Here is a 23,443-nt window from a genome sequence, read left to right on the forward strand (position 1 = left end):
CCCTAATTCACCCAACCACAAATAATGACCCACAAAACACATCACCAACAAACATCCTAGACCATTCTAGGATTTCTCAATACTTACTACACCAAAAACTTAAACCAATCATAGCTGGTTGCCCTATGCATCCAAGTTATATACAAATAAAATCACATAGACTGTCAAATAAGCTTCTACACTAAACCACAACCAAAAAAGGAATAAGAATAAGGCAGAATTCATCATTATAGGTCTATGCAATCCTAGACATATACAACTTTGAAAGCATACACATAACAAGTAATCAATTCAACATCAATGTCCTAATATAACTATGGCATGGCTAGTACATTGGGAACACTTACTGGAGCTCAGCCGATTACGCACATTGCACTCTCCCCTTTTATTTACAAAAAAAAATTCAAGAAAATTCGTAACTTTTGGTTTCTTTTTAAAAAAGTGTTTACCATTTCCTTAGTTTGAGTTCTGAGACACCCAAGAGTGTGTCTGAATCTCTCCAACCAAGGCTCTGGTACTAACTTCTAACAACCCAAATTTAACATAATTTTTTCATTAAATAATTAGTAATATCAACATCATTTGTTTTCCAAAAATCCCATTACATAACCAGATTGTTTAAAAGATCAGAGTATTCAAATACTAAGTGCGGAAATATTGGAGAGTGCATGCCGCACCATCATGCTGGGCCCTTACCATGACAATTAGAAGTAGTTGAAACACCCAACAAAACTGTAAGCACACACATGGTGAGTTTCCCAGAAACACATGAACACATAACCACATAATGCCATGCACACACACGCACACACACACACACACACACACATATATATATATATATATGTATGTATACATATATATATATATATATATATATATATATATATATACACGTTTTACATGGACTCCCTCCATGGTCTTCATTTGGAATGTCGTGGGCTACCCCTATGGTCTTGTATCCTAATGCCATAGGCTCCCCCTATGGTCTTGCCAAGTGACATGGGCTCCCCCATGGTCTTCATATAAGTCTACACATATATCTATTAGCAAACCATTACATACTCAATTACTAAACGTCACATATCAAATAATGGGCCGACCTTGGTGCCTTCGACCCATGGGTGTAGTGAGAAGACTCACCTCTATCTACTGAAAACAATAATTGTTCGCCTATCAATCCAAAACCTCACACTCAACAATGGTATAAATAACCTGAATTTTGATTATAACTCAACCTAGACAAAGAGTCCAAAAACTTAAGCCCAAGTCCTTACATGGTGGCCCAAAAGTATTTCCTTTACAAATAGGCCTAGGGTCTAAGTTAAAAGCTATTAAGGAGCCACATTGCTTAATAATTCCTAACCAAAAAAACTATGGCCCAAATTAGAATAATCAAACCACTAACTCTAAATGCAACCATGCCCAAAACTGAATAAGGCCCAAAATGCTTACAAGCCTACACGAAGCCCACACCCATTTGGGATGCGTACGCCCAACGTACCACTCTAGTACATTTAGTGTATTGATCCCCTTAGTTGTACGCATAGTATACACGATGTTATGCCCCACGTACAAGCAGAATATGCACCGATGACCATTAAGTGCTTGATACTTGGAATTTCAACGTTAAACTTCAAATTAGAGTCCATTAAGATGTCCTAGGACATATGTTGGTAACTTTATTCCCTTGCATGCCATAAGGGTCCCGAATACCTCATTCTTCCCATCAAGACCTCATTGAAGACCTCAAACTCATGCATGGTATCAAAACAACCTTCAAGATGGTACCTTTATGCATCAACCATGCTCAAAGAGCTTTGATCTAACAATCCTAGTCTCTAGAGTTGCTCAACTCACAAGAGAGTGTCCAAGAACCAATAAGGGACTTCATAACAAAACCCTAGCTCAAACTAACAAAAGAGATGACAAGGATATGACTTTCTAGCTCCAAAAGTTCATTAAGATGAACTAGATGCAGGATCGAAAAGCTCAATAACACCAAGACTTGATCACCAACGTCTCTATATTGAATGCTCTTTAAAATGGCCACCAAAATACTCTTTTAGCTCAAGGATCACACTCTCATGAAAATCTAGAGTTAACGGATGAAATGAGGCTAACGAGGCTGATTACGGTTTGGTCCAAATGATATAAGGTTGCTTAAATAGGGTCCAAGTCAAAGAATAGGGTTCTAGACATCTGCCATGGACGCCCCGCATAGATGCTTGTACGCCCAGTATACGAGCCCTAACCACCCGATGCCCCGACACACGTACGCTAAGCGTACACATATGTACGCCTATCGTATGGAAAGGACCATTTTTGAAAAATTGAAATAATTGAGGGTAGACAATGGAATACCTGGAGTGGAATGTTACAACTCTCCCCACTTGAACTAGACTTCTTCCTCGAAGTCCAATATCATGAATAGATCCTAGTAATGCTCTCACATCTCGTCCTCCGTCTCCCAAGTCCATTCGAAGCCCTTCCATTGCTGCCACTGCACCTTCACTAGCTTCATAATCTTGTTACGAAGAGCTTTAGTTTTTCTATCCAAAATTGCAATGGGCTTCTCCATATAATTCAGGCTCCAATCCACCTAAATATCCTCCAAATAAATGATTACGGCCTCGTCTGCAACACACTTCCGAGGTTGAGACACGTGAAAGGTGTTATGGATCATATTGAGCTCTTCCGAAAGATCCAACCGATAAGCAACCCATCCAACTCAGGCAGAAATCCAAAATGGACCAATGAATCGACGCTCCAGCTTGCCCCTCTTCCAAAACCGAATGACACCCTTCCAAGGTGACACGTTCAACAGGGGTAAAATCAAATAACTAATGATTAAGACCTCTACGAGCCTTGAAAGTAACATTCATAAACTAATCAACTTTAAATAGTTTTCTATCCTTCAATACAAACATCCTCTTCAAGGTCCAAATACCATACTAAGGATTTAATTGAAATTCTTAAAACTTGAAAAATTTCTTATTTACCACAACATTACTCATCGCAGCTTTCACGGTTTGATTAAAACACCAAAACAAGCATGCCTTTGTCGCCATCGAAAAATCTAATCTGTTATCATGAACGTTACTCACTGAAAAGGAAGTATTCTATTCCAGCCAATAGATTTTAAACTTCTTGATCGCTTCCTCTTGCATTCTTTCAACAATACAATCAGGCAAGAATCCTCTTCTTCAAGCTTCAACAGTCTCTTTGTTTCATATTTCTACATCTTGTTGATCAAGTCTGAATCTAGGAGCATTTAACTCATCAGGCTCTTTATCTCTTGTTGCTTGAGCCTTTTTCACCATTTCATCAATAGTTAGATCACCTTGCATGTCAGAAACAATCTTAACATTTCCCTTGCTAGATGCTACATTAACCTTTTGAGGGACATTCTCTGAAACCTTTTTCTAAGCATCTCGATAAACATTTTACACTCTCTCTTTCACTGATTATCTACCGCTAATAATCCTTTTTTTTCCGTTTCAAGTTTCTTGCTTATTTTTGGCACTTCATAGGGATTCTTCAAATTGATAGGCTTAATGTTCGAAATTTATTCATTTTTTCTTTATTTTCCATAGTTTCTTTGTAACAGCCCAAATTTTCAATAAATTTTTTCATTTTTAAATGACGAAATCACTTCCATAAATTATAAATTCCCATTCACAATTGTTTCCAAAATTTGTAACATCAGATAATTTATTCATAAATCAGAGTGTCCCCAAACAAAACGCTAGAGAGTGCATGTCACGCCATCATGCCAGGCCCTTGCTCTTAGATCCTAAAGTACCTAAAACAACCAATAAACTATAAGCTAACTCTCAGTGAGTTCTCCAGAGGGTACCCCACACAATCCACATAATCACATAAAGCGTATAAGCTTTAAGAGCTGCACATACCACATAAGCCATGCATACAAACATATAAGGATGTCGTGGGCTCCCCCAAGGGTGTTACACCTATGTGCCATGGCTTTCCCCATGGTCTTTACTTGGAATGCCATTGGCTCTGCGACATGGTCTGATATCCATGAGTGAGGGGCTCCCCCCATGGTCTTTACCTAGTATGTCATGGGCTCCCCTACATGGTCAGATATCCAAGTGCCACGGGCTCCCCTCGGGGTCTTCCATGCAAGTATCAAAAGACAACTAGAATATCACATACCACATAACCAAGTTCGACCCATTAGTATGGTGAGGAGACTCACCTCACAAAAATGTTGAACCGCTACGATCAAATTTTGACTCACAGCTCCGAAGTCAAGTGCCTAAAATCATCGTATGACCAACTTCTCAAAATCCCAAAATACCAAAGATACTATTAAAGTCAAACTTGGTAAACCGCAGTCAGAGTCAAAGTCAAAGTCAAAGTATAGGTCAACAGTCCATGTTTGTGACAACCCGATATTTCGAGACAATATAATGTAAAACCAATCAAATTTAGGTCAAAATATAACTTTCCTAAAATCTTATTTGGGTTAAATAAAGTAGTAGGAATCGTATCAAGGTTTTCGTACATATAAAGAACCCTAAAATCCGAGTTATAACGAAGAAGTTATGACCAACCGAAGATTCTCGGCAAAACCGGCATCGGCGAATAAACGAAAAGCGCGAAATTTTGATGCAATAGTTTTTACCCTTAAGTGTCTAAATGAAAGCTATAGACAACATCAATCTATGATCATACAAAAAATGAACGTCCAAATCTGACTTCGGATGTGAAAGTTATGAATTTTTGAAGAAATTCCTTAATCACGTCATTTTATTAAATAAATAATAAAAATAATTTCGGAATTTGCCAACGGATTCTAAACGAAAGTTGTAGATCTTGGTCTCACCTTCGCGTGGATATAAAGAACGTCAAAAACGGAGTTCGTATGAGGGAGATATGAATTTTAGAAGTTTATTTAAAATAAATATAAATTTAATTATAAACTCCCGGTATTATCCGAATGGGAGTCATCGGATAAGACCGAAGTACGCCCTGCGTACCTTCGTATGCCCCGTGTACTCAGATCAAGGGCCTCAGATTGTCCACGTCGCCTATGCGAAGCTTCCAACCCGCCCGTCCGACCCACCGCCCGTCCGACCCGCCGTCCCATCCGAAGTGCGTAAGCGATGACGTCGCGTACGCCCCGCGTACCGAGGCGGTTCAGCCTCCCTATAAATAAGATGCGAGGCCTTCCGAAAATTTTGCTCAATTCTCTCTTTTCTCTCACGATCTTGCCTCGATTTTCGTGCCCGTTCAAACCCGGAGCTCTGGTCTTTTTGCTCAAGTCCCGAGGGTCGATTTTACTCCCGAGATTCCCGAGAAAAAAAAATTCCATTTCCCGAGACGAAACTCTGCCCGGTTTTCCATCTCGCTATCTTCAAACTTTCAAGTGAGTTCATACCCCTTAACTAATGTTTTAAACTACTTTTAAATGTTTTATGGGGGGAATACAAGTAGAATCATGCTAGGATTATATCAATCACATGCGATTAATAAGTAGAATTACGCTAGTTATTACCTCAATCACATGTGATTAATACATAGCATTCAAAAGATTTGGCTACTCATTAGCCATTTTACCAAATAGTTTCCTTCAAATGATTTTTATAAACATTTTATATGTTTTAAAACTACTTATTACACTGTACATCTTACTCGGTACATTAGCTTTCAAACTTATTTACAACTGTGTTTCAATCAAATGTTTCCTTATACTCAAAACTGTTTTATCATACTTATGCCCTCAAATTGTTTTATAGATCGACATCAAGTCGATCTTTTCTTAAAATAATATTTATGTTTCAAATGTCTTACAAAAATTATTTATGCTTTTATATTATAAATTGCATGCCTCTATATGTATAGTTATATAAGAAATGTTTAAAAGACTTAGGAAGGCTATCCACCCTATTTCCTTTTCGCGCCTTGAGATGTGGTCTGGTGGGATATTGGGTATTCGTCCGAAAGTCATTTAAATATTAGTTATATATCATGTGTACATATATACTCATAAAAGGTCGTTCTAGTTCATCCCATGCCCTTAGTTAGTAAGGGTATACCTCCATGACCATACGTACCAGTTAGACTGCTAGTAAACTACCATATGGGTAGTTTAGGAAGATACTAGAACCGTTACTAGAACGAGATATCATACAATGAGTCAGTTCATTCATGAGTCCATACTTTCTAGAACATTACATATACAACTATACTAGGAAGAGAACATATACAACTTTACTAGAACGAGAAACATGACCCTTACATTAATACGTTAACAATTGTGATCCACTGTATCGGAGTATGCCTTAAATGTCATGACCCGAGTTGTAGCCAGAATTCTCTTGGAGGGAGAGCGTTGAGTTTGCGTATAGATCTATACTGGATTGACAATCCTACACCTTGCTGCTAGCTACAGCCGGACCTGTAGGTCTGCGGGTGCCAAACGTCATTCCGTTATTACGACCGTTCTTTATGTCGTTGTTATCAGTCGATAGTATGGTGCAATTATCACATTATACCTTAATATAAATCCGGTTTAAGGTAGTTAGTACAACAGTAGTTCCTATAATACAAAATTACAGTACTACAATGATTTACCCATTACATTTTTAGTGATAACCTCACTTAAACTTTAATGTACAAACTATATTTTGTTAAAAGATAGTTACACTTGGTAAATTACACACTTTTACATCAAACGAGCATACAAAACAGTTAAGCCTTGGTAGAAGGCTACTTTAATAGAAAATATAGGTTTTTCTGAGAGATTCAAACTTTTTCAAACACTTACAATTCATATACACTTTCAAATTCTTGCAATACATAGACTTACAAATTCTTACATACAAATTAAGACACTAAATACTTATGATCTCACCAGCTTCAAAGCTGATACTCTCTTTCAAAATTACTTGTATCCTCAGGTCATCATAGACAGGTACCGATGCAAGGAGAAAGGAAGATGGAGCTTGTTCAAGACTTATCTTTCATTTTGATTTATGCTTTAATGTTTATCAAAATTTGACAGAATACAATTGTATAATAATTATTTTATTAATGCAATGGATGATGTTGTTGCTTGTTTACTATTTTACATTGTTGTTGATATTATACATGACGTCCTCCGCCCCAGAACGTTTCCGCCGTTCTCGGTTTTGGGGTGTGACAGATTGGTATCAGAGCATTGTTTATAGTGAATTAAGTATATCAACCCATAAAATATATACTAACTATAAATACATAAGGGATTAAAAATACTCTGACCAAGAGTTTATACTTTAAATAGTAAAATGTTTAAATAAGTATACGTGCTGCATTCATACAAAAATCAGTGTCACTAGGACGGTACAAAAGAATTACGATTGTTGGGCAACACAATTGGGCTTAGAGACATATGGTCAAAACTGGGAAGATATAGCCCGATCGCCTATATTATCCGAGAGTTGACTAGCGTGTGCCTAAGTTTAAGTGTGTGGTTGCAACAATGCTAAAATCTTACCAACCCTACCACAATGAGAACAATAGAACATAACATTTAAAATTAAAATACTATAGGAGTATTTGGTGTTACTATAAGTACTTTATACTTGAGAATTAAAATGGGATCCTCATTACTAAGTTGATAGGTGCTAAGTGGATACACTAAGGCTACATGTAATTAGGATGTTATAGACTTAGAATCAGTGATAATTTTGCCTTACCCCTATTTTGTGTGAATTTGGAAATAAGGTCACTTATTCGAAGGTCTATCCTGTTTAGATTACACATAGCTGGTATGCACTTCACAAATAGCGATGTAACTAATGAGGGTTTTCTAAATAATTATCTAGATAGTTCGTCTAATAATTATCCTCTTACCCTAAATTCTCGCATAGAAATCATAGTTGGACTCCATCCCCTTGATAACCAGTATCTTCCGAATGAAGTCATAGCTGGTTGGTTTGGAGAAGAACCAGAGAATGATCATCCTATCCCCTTGGATGATCACCGGGATGAAGACTTTTCGTATGATGCTAACTCCGAACCAGAGGTTGAGAACCTACCCCAAGCAGCTCCGTTCCAAATTCCTAACCCTCGTCCGGCTTTTCATGGCCCGACCCTGAGTGAGTGGAATGCTTGGAAACAGGGAGCCAAGGACAAGATCAGTTTAAGCTATTTGATGGCGACCGAAGCTTTTATGACTTGAGCAACGAGGGCTCAGCAGATAGAGTCTTGCCAATCTTGGTCCGCAGAGAGGCCCAAAATGAGATTCAAGGCAAGACAGCCCTACATAAGATTTCAGAAGTAGGCACCTATGCTATAATGCATACCCTCCACACCATTCATCTAGAAGATGCTCACAAGAGATCAGAGAGAAACCATGAAACCCTACTGCAAGCACTGACTGAATCACGAGCCGAAGACATAGGGCTCCAAGTATGCCAGATGGGGTGCGAAAGACACCTACTTGACATGGAACGTCAATTGGTTGAACTAAGAGTTCACCAGAGGAATGACCGTCGCCAGTAGTAGACGCTTTACTTTATTTCCCTTATAAAAGAGGAATCGTATTTTTCTATCTATGCCTGATGTGGCATTTTCTATGAAATTATCTTGTACCGTAAGTACTTTAGTTAGGTCTTTATGCTGTCAGGAACTATCTCCTATGGATATGATGTAAGACCTTTACAAGGTCATTTTCCTGAACCTTTACGTCGTGAATATCCAAGATATTGACAGCCGGCTAACTTTTGTGTCATTTCCTTCATTCCAGTACTCTTATCATACTCTCATTGGAGTCTATCTGAAACCTGCTTTAGTTAAGTCATTGGACCATAGCAAGTTAGATACGGAGACATTCCCAAGTCTCTTTCAGTGGTTGGATTTTGTTATTCACCAACCCACGATACCTCAACTTGTACAACAAACTTCTTGAGACCATTCTACGAACTTACCTCTACTCATTACTAGGACTGCATCATAGGGATGTAGGTCAAACCTTCGCGAACATACTTTCATTTTGTACTAGGACTACATCATAGGGATGTAGGTCAAACTTTCGAGAACATCGTTGTACTCTTTACATGAACAATCTAAGTACATCAGGGTCAACCAGAATCACTCACAAAATCCCTACTTTTCATGTTACAGAATCATGTCGTCATCCAGAAGCAATCAGTCGATCAACAAAACCCCCACTTTTCCTATGGATGCCGCTACCTTTCAAACAACAGTTACAACTGCCGTGGTGGCTGCCGTAACCGCGGTCCTTGCACACAGTAGCGCTAACAGCACAGTCAATGCAACTGATGGGAACGAAGTTTCCAATCGTGGTATCCACCCAGGAAGTCGTCAAACAGTAACAGTCACAGGCTCGCAAAGCCGAAAAATAGAAAACAAGAAACGAAAGCGTCAAGCCCGGAAGGAACGCAAGAGATCCCAAAAGCTGACTATACAACAGCAGCAAGTGGAAACCCCTGCCATCCCAGTACCGAGCAGGCCATACGAGGGAAAACTCCCGAAGTGTGATAAGTGTAGTTTCCATCATCATGGGGCTTGCTATGAGATGCAGTGTTGCAATTGCCTAAACATAGGGTACCATGCTCGTAACTGTGGAGCACCGTCGCGACCCATCACTCAAGTCCCTTTCATCGGGACTAAACCTGCACACAAGATTTGTTATAGCACCGAACGATTTAAGAAGCAGTTTTCAAAGTGGAGTAACGAGGAAGGCACTCGTGTCCACATAACATTGGCTAAACACCGCAATCCCGTCTCCAAGTCTAGTATTAGCCAGTCATGCCACCAATGCGGTGAGGTAGGGCACTTCAAGAAAGATTGCCCGATAACAAAGAACTCTGGCGCAGATGGGAAAATTCTCAGGATCACAGCTGCAGGAGAGCCTACTCTGGAACCACGTTAAATGTAATTTGGGCGTTTCGTTGTAACAGACTTATAAACTATCTAGAACTAGTGCAACTAGAGTCTTACCTTTTGCGAGATCCTGTCTGTATAGGAATTCTCGTGCTGCATATACTTGTCTTTTGTAGTATATCCTATTCGCGGCAATAGTATTGTGGTAAATCTAAAGTACTGTAACTCTGTTCATGGTTGCACAGTTGTGTTTTGTGTGTAATCGTCTATGTTTAATTCTAATGTCTTTAAAGTTTCTGTATGATTCCGACATTATCATACAATCATATTCAATTTGATCGACGCCAAAACAGCTTCATACGTACATCTCTTTCTTCTGGATTGTTTTTCCAGCGAAGCCGTCATGTCAGAACACCGTAATACTCATGCCAGGAGTACCACTTAGTTATTTTCTTTCCGAAGAAATCCCCGAAGTACCACTCGTGCAGTACGTCAAGCTCAATCCAAGGATTTATACGATTGATCTATCACTGAGAAATGTATGCATAAGAGTGATATATAATCAAGGTTCTACAGGTTTAGAATTGATGATTCCACTTTAACTTCTTTTCCCGGATGGGATGTGAGGGTAAAGAAGAATCAGTTATTCGACTACCTTTTCAATCTTAATTATATACGCCTCGTATACACGAGATTGTGATCGTGAAGCCCTGTATAAATTCTAAAATGGACTTCAGGACGGAGAACTGCCTAAGTATACGAGTAATCACATCGTCATGTGAACAAACTTAGAACCCAATACGACTCCCAAAAACAGATCGCCCTATAGTTTAAACACCCTCGGAGACACCAGAACAATACAAACCCCTTGACGAACTACACAAATAGAGAAGTAGAAGACTAGGCTTCTCACCCTAGAGAACCCCGGTCATATTCTCGCGGAGATCGACGGATTGCAACGTATGTGCCTCGGATATCGAGGACTCCGTCAAGATTTTCATAGAAATCGTTATCTCTGCCTCGCATAGACAAAATGGTCGAGCAAACGCAAGGAAAGAAACTACTTCCAGGAATGGATCTGGAATCCGAATATCACCAGTTCGAGTGTTAGGTGAGGATGTCCGGAAGACTATCTCCTGAACTCGATGCGGACACTTCGAGTTCGTAGTGATACCTTTCGGATAGGACCAATACGCCCATAGTTCTCATGAGCTAAATAAATAGAGTTACGTCTTTCTTACTGGGATCAGTCATCATTTCTCCATGTAATGACTTACTTATCTACCCTCGTAGTAAGAAGAAAGCCCGTGGTAACATTCCTATAGAGGAACTCTTAGCAAAGTTCTCTAGGCGCGAGTTTTGAAATTGAAGAGCCAAATTTCAAGGACACATTGTTAGTAATGTGAGAGATTATGAGTACTCTTTCAATTTGTCAAAACCGTTGAGCATTTATCGACACCAGAGACGCCGATAGTTTTCGCCAAATTCTAGGTCTTACCGACCTACCGCCTTAGTTCATTCAGAACTCCTCACAAGCTACAGAAACTCGTACGACTTTGCCCCGGCAAGGGGTGGCCTTTGACTGGGAAGTTATACAAGAAAAGGAACCTTTGAAATTCCAAGTGAGTGACCAAGTTCTTTAGGACAACTCACTCTGAGAATGGCTAAATACGCTTCGTAAAGCGTGGAAAGCTAAATCCAAATTTGACAGGACCTCTGAGATTCTTATCAGAATCGGTCCTGTGCCTCGCACATACTAGACCTACTCCACGAACTCAGTAACGTACTTTCTACTCTTCGCATCTCGATCATGAAACCATAACTTTCCGTTAGGACTCTTACAAGTCCACTCGTCGAGATCCTCACCTTCGTATTAGAACCGTAGTGACCCTCGACCGAGAGGTGAAGCAGACGAAGAAACGCCATCGCCAGTTAGTGAAGGTTCGTTGGAATGCCAACCGAGAACCCGTGATCACTTAGGTGCGCTAGAACCAATCAATTAGGAAGTTTCCTCCTCACGACTCGATCATTCGTGCATACTTCCTTACTTAAATTCTAATTTCGGGACGAAATTCCTTCTAACGGGGGGATGATGTGACAACCCGATATTTCGAGACAATGTAATGTAAAACCAATCAAATTTAGGTCAAAATATAACTTTCCTAAAATCTTATTTGGGTTAAATAAAGTAGTAGGAATCGAATCAAGGTTTTCGTACATATAAAGAACCCTAAAATCCGAGTTATAACGAAGAAGTTATGACCAACCGAAGATTCTCGGCAAAACCGGCATCGACGATTAAACGAAAAGCGCGAAATTTCGATGCAATAGTTTTTAGCCTTAAGTGTCTAAATGAAAGTTATAGACAACCTCAATCTATGATCATACATAAAATGAACGTCCAAATCTGACTTTGGATGTGAAAGTTATGAATTTTTGAAGAAATTCCTTAATCACGTCATTTTATTAAATAAATAATAAAAATAATTTCGGAATTTGCCAACGGATTCTAAACGAAAGTTGTAGATCTTGGTCTCACCTTCGCGTGGATATAAAGAACGTCAAAAACGGAGTTCGTATGAGGGAGATATGAATTTTAGAAGTTTATTTAAAATAAATATAAATTTAATTATAAACTCCCGGTATTACCCGAAGGGGAGTCATCGGATAGGAGCGAAGTACGCCCTGCGTAGCTTCGTACGCCCCGCATACTCAGATCAAGGGCCTCGGATCGTCCACGTAGCCTATGCGAAGCTTCCAACCCGCCCGTCCTACCCGCCGCCCGTCCGACCCGCCGTCCCATCCGAAGTGCGTAAGCGATGACGTCGCGTACGCGCTGCGTACGAGCGTACGCCCCGCGTACCGAGGCGGTTCAGCCTCCCTATAAATAAGATGCGAGGCCTTCCGAAAATTTTGCTCACTTCTCTCTTTTCTCTTACGATCTTGCCTCGATTTCCGTGCCTGTTCAAACCCGAAGCTCTAGTCTTTTTGCTCAAGTCCCGAGGGTCGATTTTACTCCCGAGATTCCCAAGAATCCCGAGAAAAAAAAATTCGTTTCCCGAGACGAAACTCTGCCCGGTTTTCCATCTCCCTATCTTCAAACTTTCAAGTGAGTTCATACCCCTTAACTAATGTTTTAAACTACTTTTAAATGTTTTATGGGGGGGAATACAAGTAGAATCATGCTAGGATTATATCAATCACATGCGATTAATAAGTAGAATTACGCTAGTTATTACCTCAATCACATGTGATTAATATACAACATTCAAAAGATTTGGCTACTCATTAGCCATTTTACCAAATAGTTTCCTTCAAATGATTTTTATAAACATTTTATATGTTTTAAAACTACTTATTACATTGTACATCTTACTCGGTACATTACCTTTCAAACTTATTTACAACTGTGTTTCAATCAAATGTTTCCTTATACTCAAAACTGTTTTATCATACTTATGCCCTCAAATTGTTTTATAGATCGACATCAAGTCGATCTTTTCTTAAAACAATATTTATGTTTCAAATGTCTTACAAAATTTATTTATGCTTTTATATTATAAATTGCATGCCTCTATATGTATAGTTATATAAGAAATGTTTAAAAGACTTAGGAAGGCTATCCACCCTATTTCCTTTTCGCGCCTTGAGATGTGGTCTGGTGGGATATTGGGTATTCGTCCGAAAGTCATTTAAATATTAGTTATATATCATGTGTACATATATACTCATAAAAGGTCGTTCGAGTTCATCCCATGCCCTTAGTTAGTAAGGGTATACCTCCATGACCATACGTACCAGTTAGACTGCTAGTAAACTACCATATGGGTAGTTTAGGAAGATACTAGAACCGTTACTAGAACGAGATATCATACAATGAGTCAGTTCATTCATGAGTCCATACTTTCTAGAACATTACATATACAACTATACTAGGAAGAGAACATATACAACTTTACTAGAACGAGAAACATGACCCTTACATTAATACGTTAACAATTGTGATCCACTGTATCGGAGTATGCCTTAAATGTCATGACCCGAGTTGTAGCCAGAATTCTCTTGGAGGGAGAGCGTTGAGTTTGCGTATAGATCTATACTGGATTGACAATCCTACACCTTGCTGCTAGCTACAGCCGGACCTGCAGGTCTGCGGGTGCCAAACGTCATTCCGTTATTACGACCGTTCTTTATGTCGTTGTTATCAGTCGATAGTATGGTGCAATTATCACATTATACCTTAATATAAATCCGGTTTAAGGTAGTTAGTACAGCAGTAGTTCCTATAATACAAAATTACAGTACTACAATGATTTACCCATTACATTTTTAGTGATAACCTCACTTAAACTTTAATGTACAAACTATATTTTGTTAAAAGATAGTTACACTTGGGAAATTACACACTTTTACATCAAACGAGCATACAAAACAGTTAAGCCTTGGTAGAAGGCTACTTTAATAGAAAATATAGGTTTTTCTGAGAGATTCAAACTTTTTCAAACACTTACAATTCATATACACTTTCAAATTCTTGCAATACATAGACTTACAAATTCTTACATACAAATTAAGACACTAAATACTTATGATCTCACCAGCTTCAAAGCTGATACTCGCTTTCAAAATTACTTGTATCCTCAGGTCATCATAGACAGGTACCGATGCAAGGAGAAAGGAAGATGGAGCTTGTTCAAGACTTATCTTTCATTTTGATTTATGCTTTAATGTTTATCAAAATTTGACAGAATACAATTGTATAATAATTATTTTATTAATGCAATGGATGATGTTGTTGCTTGTTTACTATTTTACATTGTTGTTGATATTATACATGATGTCCTCCGCCCCAGAATGTTTCCGCCGTTCTCGGTTTTGGGGTGTGACAATGTTGACCCAACTCGTCAAGTGCACTAATAGGTTTTGAGCACTAGAGCATTCCTATGGTGTACATGCAACCCTAATGCTTTGGATCTTGGTTTTTCTCAAGTTACACATGCAAATTATTATCCAAAGCATAAACCCTAGTCTAGCATACAATTTTCAAAATTTATAACTAAAATAAAGTTAGATGAATACCTTTTCCTTCTAGATAGTAGATCTTGACTTTCAAGAGCTTAGTGCCTCAATTCTTGCACACTTAATGAGTCACAAACACCAAGTAGCAATTGGAAGAATATGAGAGAGAGGATGAGGCTCTAAAAATCGACTAGGTTTCTTTTGCTTAATGCATTGGCCAATTTCAAGGAGCCAAGGGGTTCCTTTTATACTTGAGCTGCTAGGGTTTCAGGTAAAACCCTAATCTTATTGCTTAAGCCTTACCAAGTCCAGTAGATCCTTGTAGAAGGCCCCCTTTGGACGAAATATATGTGGGCTACACATAGAATTGCATCCACCCCTTCATATGGATCCATAAACCCAACATGCAACTATCATATAATTGCAACATCAGTCCCCATAATTTAATCTGTCTCTTTTGATCATTAAATTAATTTCTGATCAGTACTAATTAAATAATATGATTTCGCAATTAATATATTATTCTTATAATATATTAATACATCACAATTAACCTCTTTCTTCATAATTCATCCTATCAAATTGCTATGGTGAAGGCAGCCCAAAAGGACCATGCTACTACCGAGTCAAGTACATACCAATTATAGTTATGGGCATAGACACCTAATGTAATAGTCTCCTACTTGGATATGTGTAATAACTATAACTGCAAGTACAAATTCAAAATCCGATTAGCAATCATCTCTCTCAAAAGCCGTTGTCAAACTCTGGCCTAGTCAATGATGCGTCCTTTAGATTAGGGATCATATAATCCTCCGTTCAGCAAGATATCGTGTGGACAATGACATAGAACATAATCATTCTCAATATCCAACGGTTTGTTTCCCGACTTTTGATTCATTTGAAAAGAACTTAATTGAACACATCAACTTAGTCCTAACCAGGCCCGACACATAATTTTACAAAAAATCATTGAGGGGCCCAAGATATCGCTTTTACCTCTTAGGATAAAAGGAACATATAAAATTTAACTTATATTCTTGTACTATTTACTCATCAAATCGTACACAACACGTTTTATAACATTAAGTTACTGATGCATTTACGCATTAGCAATGCATAACCAACTCGTAAACAACAACTCATGTATCTCGTTTTAAAGATTAAATGATATTATCATCTCACAATCACTCATGATAAATTCCATGAAGTGATTCAAATGAGCGTGGGTTTAATTCAATATTCAAATCTTATTTCAAGAGCACTGAAGAACGTTGCATCAAACCTTTGTTATTTCTAAATGCTTAAACAATCTACAAACCAATTCACGACAATCTAACTTCATAACTTACTCCCAAAGTATGATTGACTATGCATAATTTGAACAATCTATTTATTCTGGAAGAAAAACAGGCAAACGTGAAACAATAGTAAACAATTGACACAAGATAGTAACTTTACTCAAAATTAAAACTCATTTATCTAATCATCAAATGTCAATTACATTTTATCTATTACAATTTGCTAACCAACTATATAATCACTAAAACTAATATTGTCCTTTAGACCAATGCTCCTCGCATTCTGTATGTGATTAACCCTGCTCAGACCCTTTGTGAGTGGATATGTTGGGTTCTCCTCTAACGATTCCCTCTTTACTACGAGGAGTCCCTTTTCTAACTGATGTATGATGAAGTCGTATTTTCTTTTGATGTGTCTGGATCTACTATGATCAATCGGTTCCTTGGTTAAGGCAACCGCTCCTTTGTTGTCATAGAAAACCTTCACATGCTCCTTTATGGTTGGTACAACTCCGAGGTCTCCAATGAAGCTAATCAACCATATTGCCTCCTTCAACACTTTTCTCGCTGCTATGTACTCTGATTCGCACGTTGAATCAGCTACGATCTCCTGCTTGGAACTTTTTAAAGTAATCACCCATTCAATCAGGGTAAATACCCAGCCTGACTGAGAGCAGAAGTTATCTCTGTCAGTTTGAGTGCTGGTGTCACTGTACCCTATCACTTTCAAGTTATGACTCCCACCAGGGGTAAGGACCCAATCCTTAGTCCTTCGTACATACTTAAGAATGTTCTTCACTACAGTGTAATGAGCTCTACCCAGGTTCCCTTGATATTGGCTAACCATTCTCAACACAAAAGCCACATCAGGGCGAGTACATGTCATAGTGTACATGATCGAGCCAACGGCAGAAGCATATGGCACTCGACTCATTTCCATTATCTCGAAATCGGTAATCAGACTCTGGGTCTTACTTAGCTTGGTATCACTTTGAATTGGCAGTTCCCCTTTCTTGGAATTCTCCATGCTAAAACGTTTCAACACCTTGTCCAAGTATATGCTTTGACTAAGTCCTATTAGTCGTCTACTTTTGTTTCTCAATATCCTTATCCCTAGAATATAAGCACCTTCTCCTAGATCCTTCATAGCGAAACGCTTCCCAAGCTAGGACTTAACCTCCTGCAAGGTCGGGATGTCGTTTCCTATGAGTAGTATGTCATTAACATACAAAAGCTAACTATACTCACACTAGTTTTGACATACACACAGGACTCATCCTCGCTTCTCGAAAATCCAAAGTCTTAAGGTTTCACACTCTATTGGAGTATTTGCCATCCACAAAACCTTCTGGATGACACATGTAGCCAGCTTCTCGTTAAGGAAAGCGGTTTTGACATTCATCTGCCAAATTTCATAATCATGAAATGTAGCGATGGCCAACATAACCCTAATAGACTTGATCTTGGCCACTGGTGAAAAGGACTCATCATAGTCAACCCCATGGTTGTATTAAAGCCCATCCAACCAATCGTACCTTGAATGTATGCACTTTCCCATCCATGTAGGTCTTCTTCTTGAAGATCCACTTACACCCGACTGTATTACAACCCGGTATATTGTCAACCAAGTTCCAAACATGATTGTCACACATGGACTGAATCTCACTGTCTATAGCCTCTTTCCATTTTGCAGATTTCGGGCCCGCCATGGCTTTCTTGTAGTTGTTAGGTTCATCCAACTTTATCAGTGTACTATCGCTGACAAACGTATCACCTTCAGCTATTATATGAAACTATACAACACAAGTGGAACACTAACTCTACTGGAACGTCTTAAAGGTAGGGACTCGGGAACCGGTTCAATAAGAATATATTCCTCACGTTGAGTACTAGTGTTATAGGTTCCTTCATCACTCGACTCTTGAAGCTCTTCAACATCAATTTGCCTCCCACTGTCCTCTTGGCATATAAGTTCTCTCTCTCGGAAAACCCATCTCCTCGCAACGAAGAAAACATTATCACTCAAACTATCCTTCTAACTCCTTTAAACTATCCTTCACTATCAAGTTAATGGCGTGGAATGCACATATTAAATGCAAAAAGTCCCCATCAAGCATTAATGTCTTTTAACCGATAAGTCTTCTTTTCATGTACTCCACAGCCACATCATTAGCACTCACATTATCTACTGTTATCGTAAACACTTTGCAATCTCCCACTGCCTCAAACATGTATCATCAACTTTATGACTAGTAATATTACAGAAACTGATATTATCTTTGCGCAACTTAGATTGTGAGGGATCAATTTTTACATGCAAAGGGTGTTGAGTACATTTCCGAGTATGTGCCCACATTGAGCGAGTCCCATTCTTTCGTTGATCACACAATACTCTTTCATCACAAGTGTTACATTTGCACAAAGTTGGATCTATTTCATATTAACCTTCAATCACACACCTTGTGAAAAATGGCCATAAGTGACTTTTGTTAGCAGGCTCCTTTCGTTTTTGGAACCTGTAATTGATGATGTTGGAGATGGCATACAACCCTCATTATCACCTTGCATACCTTGTGTTTCCATAGGCCAATGTATACTTCATATAAAAAAACACAAATTACCTAAGAGTAGAAATGCATAATACAAAATCACAAATATAAAAATGATTCCACACAAACACAAAATACCTAATAGAATAAATGATTTACACACAAACACGAAGCTTAATACGAAATTACACCCCATTGTAAGAGAAATCGTTAATGGGAAATGAAACTTTGAAAGACAAATAACCTGAAAAAGGGAATGGGAAGTGAACTTGTGAAAGAAAACTAACCTGTAATATTCAGAAGACGTTAGACCAAACCACAATCATCGATTAGGGAATGTGTATGGAGCCAATGAGGGTGGCAACGATGGTCGGCAGACAACACTCAACAATAAGGTAGCCGAGAAGCAGCAATTGTTGATTGACAACTTGTAATTGTTGATTAGAGAAGAATTAGGAGAATAGAAAATTAGATATGTGAAGTGGGAATGAGAGGGTTTGTAATTGCCGATTAGAGAAGAATTAGGAGAATGGGAAATTTGGTTTGTGAAGTGGGAACAAGAGAGTGAGAAACTAACCTAAACGTGAAAGTGACATAAAATTGACTTATATGGTCGTCGCTTCTTTTAATATTCCTTTAATCCAAATCTTTTAGTATCATGTTATTTTTTGGTATTAAAAACTATAGGTAAAAAAGGAATTGCCAATCTCGTGCTCAAAATATAATAGATTAATAGTTATAAAAAGAATTGTCAATTCTCAACTGTATTCGTAATTCCAAAAACTTCATATATATATATATATATATATATATATATATATATATATATATATATATATATATATATATATATATATATATATATATATATATATATATATATATATATATATATATATATATATATATATATATATATATATAGTGAAGATCAAATAAGAAGGAAATTTTTGGTAGGATGGTAATAAGTTTTTTTTCTATATATTTTTTTCGCGAACAAACAAAATGAATCATTAGATGATTCATTTCTAAGATGATTCACAACAAAAAATTCTCAAAAAAACATCTCGATGATTCATTTATACAATGATTTTGTTGTTATTCACTAGAATTGTCACAAAAACGAATTTTTTCTTAATTTACTTAAAAATGAATCATAAAGATGTTTTTTGGGAATTTTTTGTTATGAATCATCTTACAAATAAATCATCTAGTGATTCATTTCTTTTGTTTGTCAAAAAAATATGTAGAAAAAAAATTTCTTACAGGATATATATATATATATATATATATATATATATATATATATATATATATATATATATATATATATATATATATATATATATTTGGTATGGTACAACCGTGACATTCAAAATCTTATATCGTTACCATATCAAGAATACTTAGTTGGTATGGTATTATCAGCCAAACATATTGGCTACCAAACAAGTGGGCTATCAATTTTATTGGTTCGGTTGATATCATATTTGTTGGTTCTCCGTGGTACATATTTGTCAGCCCTAGAAATCGGGACGTAATCGTAGCCATTAATTTTGGAGATAAGAAAAAAAACTAAATGCAAAATAAATGAAAATTTTTAAATTTTTTTTAATGTTATTTTCGTCATTTATTTTATCCAAAAAAATAACAGAAAAAAAAAGATATCGTTTTTTTTTTCAAAGTATACGTGAAATGTTTTAATAGAATATTATATCGTAAATATTTAAATCGAATTTTTAGAATTCTACAATATTCTATTAGAAAATTAAACAATTCAAGTAACATATTATAAAATTTTCACATATCTACAAATTTTAGTATAATATTTGAATATTCTAAAATTCTAAAAAGTCAATTTAATTATTTACAGTATAATATTCTATTAGAATATTTCGTTTATATTTTGAAAACAAAAACGGTGATTTATTGTATTCTATTTTATTTGATTTGATTTTCTTTAGTTTTTTTGGATAAACTAAATAACGAAGATAATACTTAAAAAAAAAAAGAATTTTTTGATTTTTTTTTTTTGTAATTTATATTTTTTTTAATCTCCAAGATGAGTGACTAGGTTCATGTCCTTATTTTTCACAAAATTAGGATGGTCTCAAATAAATGTCTCTCTCTCTCTCTCTCTCTATATATATATATATATATATATATATATATATATATATATATATATATATATATATATATATAGGGTAAAATGAATATACCTAACAACCTTATATAAGCTTAGGTACCTAACTCCATAATACTATATCAGTTTGTATCACATTTACATTGTAATTGCCTAAGGTTCTTAAATTTCAACCCCATAACTTGATTATTTCCAAAATCTTTGGACTTTCATCAATATCTTTCTTTTACATCACGTCTTTCTATCAAATACCACTTGATGGGCTTCATATCCTACCGCTACAAATGAAAGGATGTAGGAAAAATATAATGATGAATTTCCAAATTTTTTTGAAGTAAATCAAGTGTAGGGATGAAGTTTAAGAACCTTGGATGATTGCAATGAAAATATAATGACGTAGTTTGATGAGGTTAGGTACCTAAGCTTATATAAGGTTGTTAGGTATATTCATATATATATATATATATATATATATATATATATATATATATATATATATATATATATATATATATATATATTAATAAATGGATATCAATTTAATTAATCAACTAACTTTTTAATTTCAAAATTCCCAAAATTAATGCTCATTGGCTTCTTTACTTTATTTATTTAATTTATTTGTTTAAATTCAAAAGATAAAAAAACATTTGTATTATAATAATTCATTATTTTCTTATAAATCCAAAGTTTGCAAATATTGTGACACTGATATTTTTTTTTTTTTAAATTAATCAATATAATACATTGTTTTCACAACTAGTATATATTAAAACGTATAATGATATCCCCTCAAGTAAGCCATTATATTCTCTTTTTCCAAACAGAGGAATCGATCATGTTTGATAACTTTACTAACTAGATCATCTCCCACCGCACAAGGAGGTCTCGTGGCAAGTAGGCATCTACGCAACAACCGTGCACACCACACTGAGGGTCTTGTGGTGATGATCTCGAGTCATGATGGTAGCCTTATGTGTTGTATAACATGAAAGACCAGAATTACACTCTTATAATCTGGTCATATCTATTACTCTCTCTTATTTATAACTGCCATGATAGTGGCCTCATGTTGTACTTACACCAAGAATGGTGTGGAAGGAGATAGTGGTGATGTTGAGGGAAACCACACACTAGATGTGTCTCCATACCCGATAACCTAATAGTGTCGTTGATAAATCTTGTATGGATCAAATCACGTACGGCCCAATAACAACACAACAACACAAGATCTGTGATCCAAACTCGATCGGCCCAACCAGTGTCCGATAACATCAATGACTATTTCATAAGTTTTACCCTTTTCATTTATCATTGTGAAAAATAACTTTTATTTATTTATTTGTTAGCACTAGGTGTAAGACCCGTGTACTACACGGGTTTATTAAAAATACAAATTTAATATCAATATTTAAACATTAAATTTAATATCAATATCAATTTTAGAGCTCTGATTAATTATGACATTTATTTCATTATAAATATATCAATTGTTTTTCAAAGAAACATTTATTTCTTTCAATATTATAACCGAAATAAGTTATGATATGTGAACAAATCAGAAAATTACATGTGGAAATAAATAAATTCTAAAAATCTATTAAAATGTAATGTGTCCAAATCAATGAGGACATGACATGTGACAGAAAATGAGTTTTATTTATTAGTATAGATAATATGAGATTAGCCGTGATTTATATATTTTCATATTGAAATTGAATCGTTTTGGTGATGGTATTAAGAACATCTTTATCATGAGATCCCCGTATACATGAATGCTTTAAGTGTGGCTTTTTTTTTTCTTTTTTTTTATTAACTATTTTATAGATTTATAGATAATATGCGTCTTAAATTTTTTTTTAAAAATATATTAAAATCCATATTTTAATATCAACTAGGAAGATTGGCATTTAGATCTTTAAAAAAATGTTTTCAACAGGGCGTACTTCTTCAGTTCTTCCTAATTATCTTAACATAAAGACGTGAGGACATGTGCAGATTCACAGTCGTTCTCAAACATCACTTCCTATGAAAACCAACCAATGAAAATGAAAACATTACACTCATACTAAACATATTCACATTTTTATAGCAGCTACACAGTGATTGAAAATCCCCACTTGGTAGCATATTTAGTGAGCTCATCTATCTCATCATCACAGACTAGACCATCACCGTTAGCATCAGCATGTCGCACTGCACGCCAAGCTTTGAAGCCTGCGAAACGTATGCCACAACTTTTCAGCCCAACTTTTAATTCCTTCCGACTCAGGTTTCCATCCCCGTTCTTGTCAAAAGATCTAAAAATACTCTTCATCTGCTTTTCCGACAAGGGCCCTTCTAACCGTGTACTAGACCAACCCTTTCGCATTCTCTAAGGAATATCGAGGAGAATAAGAGCTCTGTAACGAAGGATATTGTTTTTGTTGCTACGAGGCTGTTAATATCTTGAAATATATATACACATAATCACATGCATATGTATCGTGGTACAATCACTTTTTCTCAGATTCTTGGTCATTATTTTCTTTTTTAAGTTGGCTGTTAAACCAAGCTAAGAATCGCAGTAA

This window comes from Lactuca sativa, chromosome 4 (genome assembly GCF_002870075.4).
Source record: "Lactuca sativa cultivar Salinas chromosome 4, Lsat_Salinas_v11, whole genome shotgun sequence".
Taxonomy (NCBI): Eukaryota; Viridiplantae; Streptophyta; class Magnoliopsida; order Asterales; family Asteraceae; genus Lactuca; species Lactuca sativa.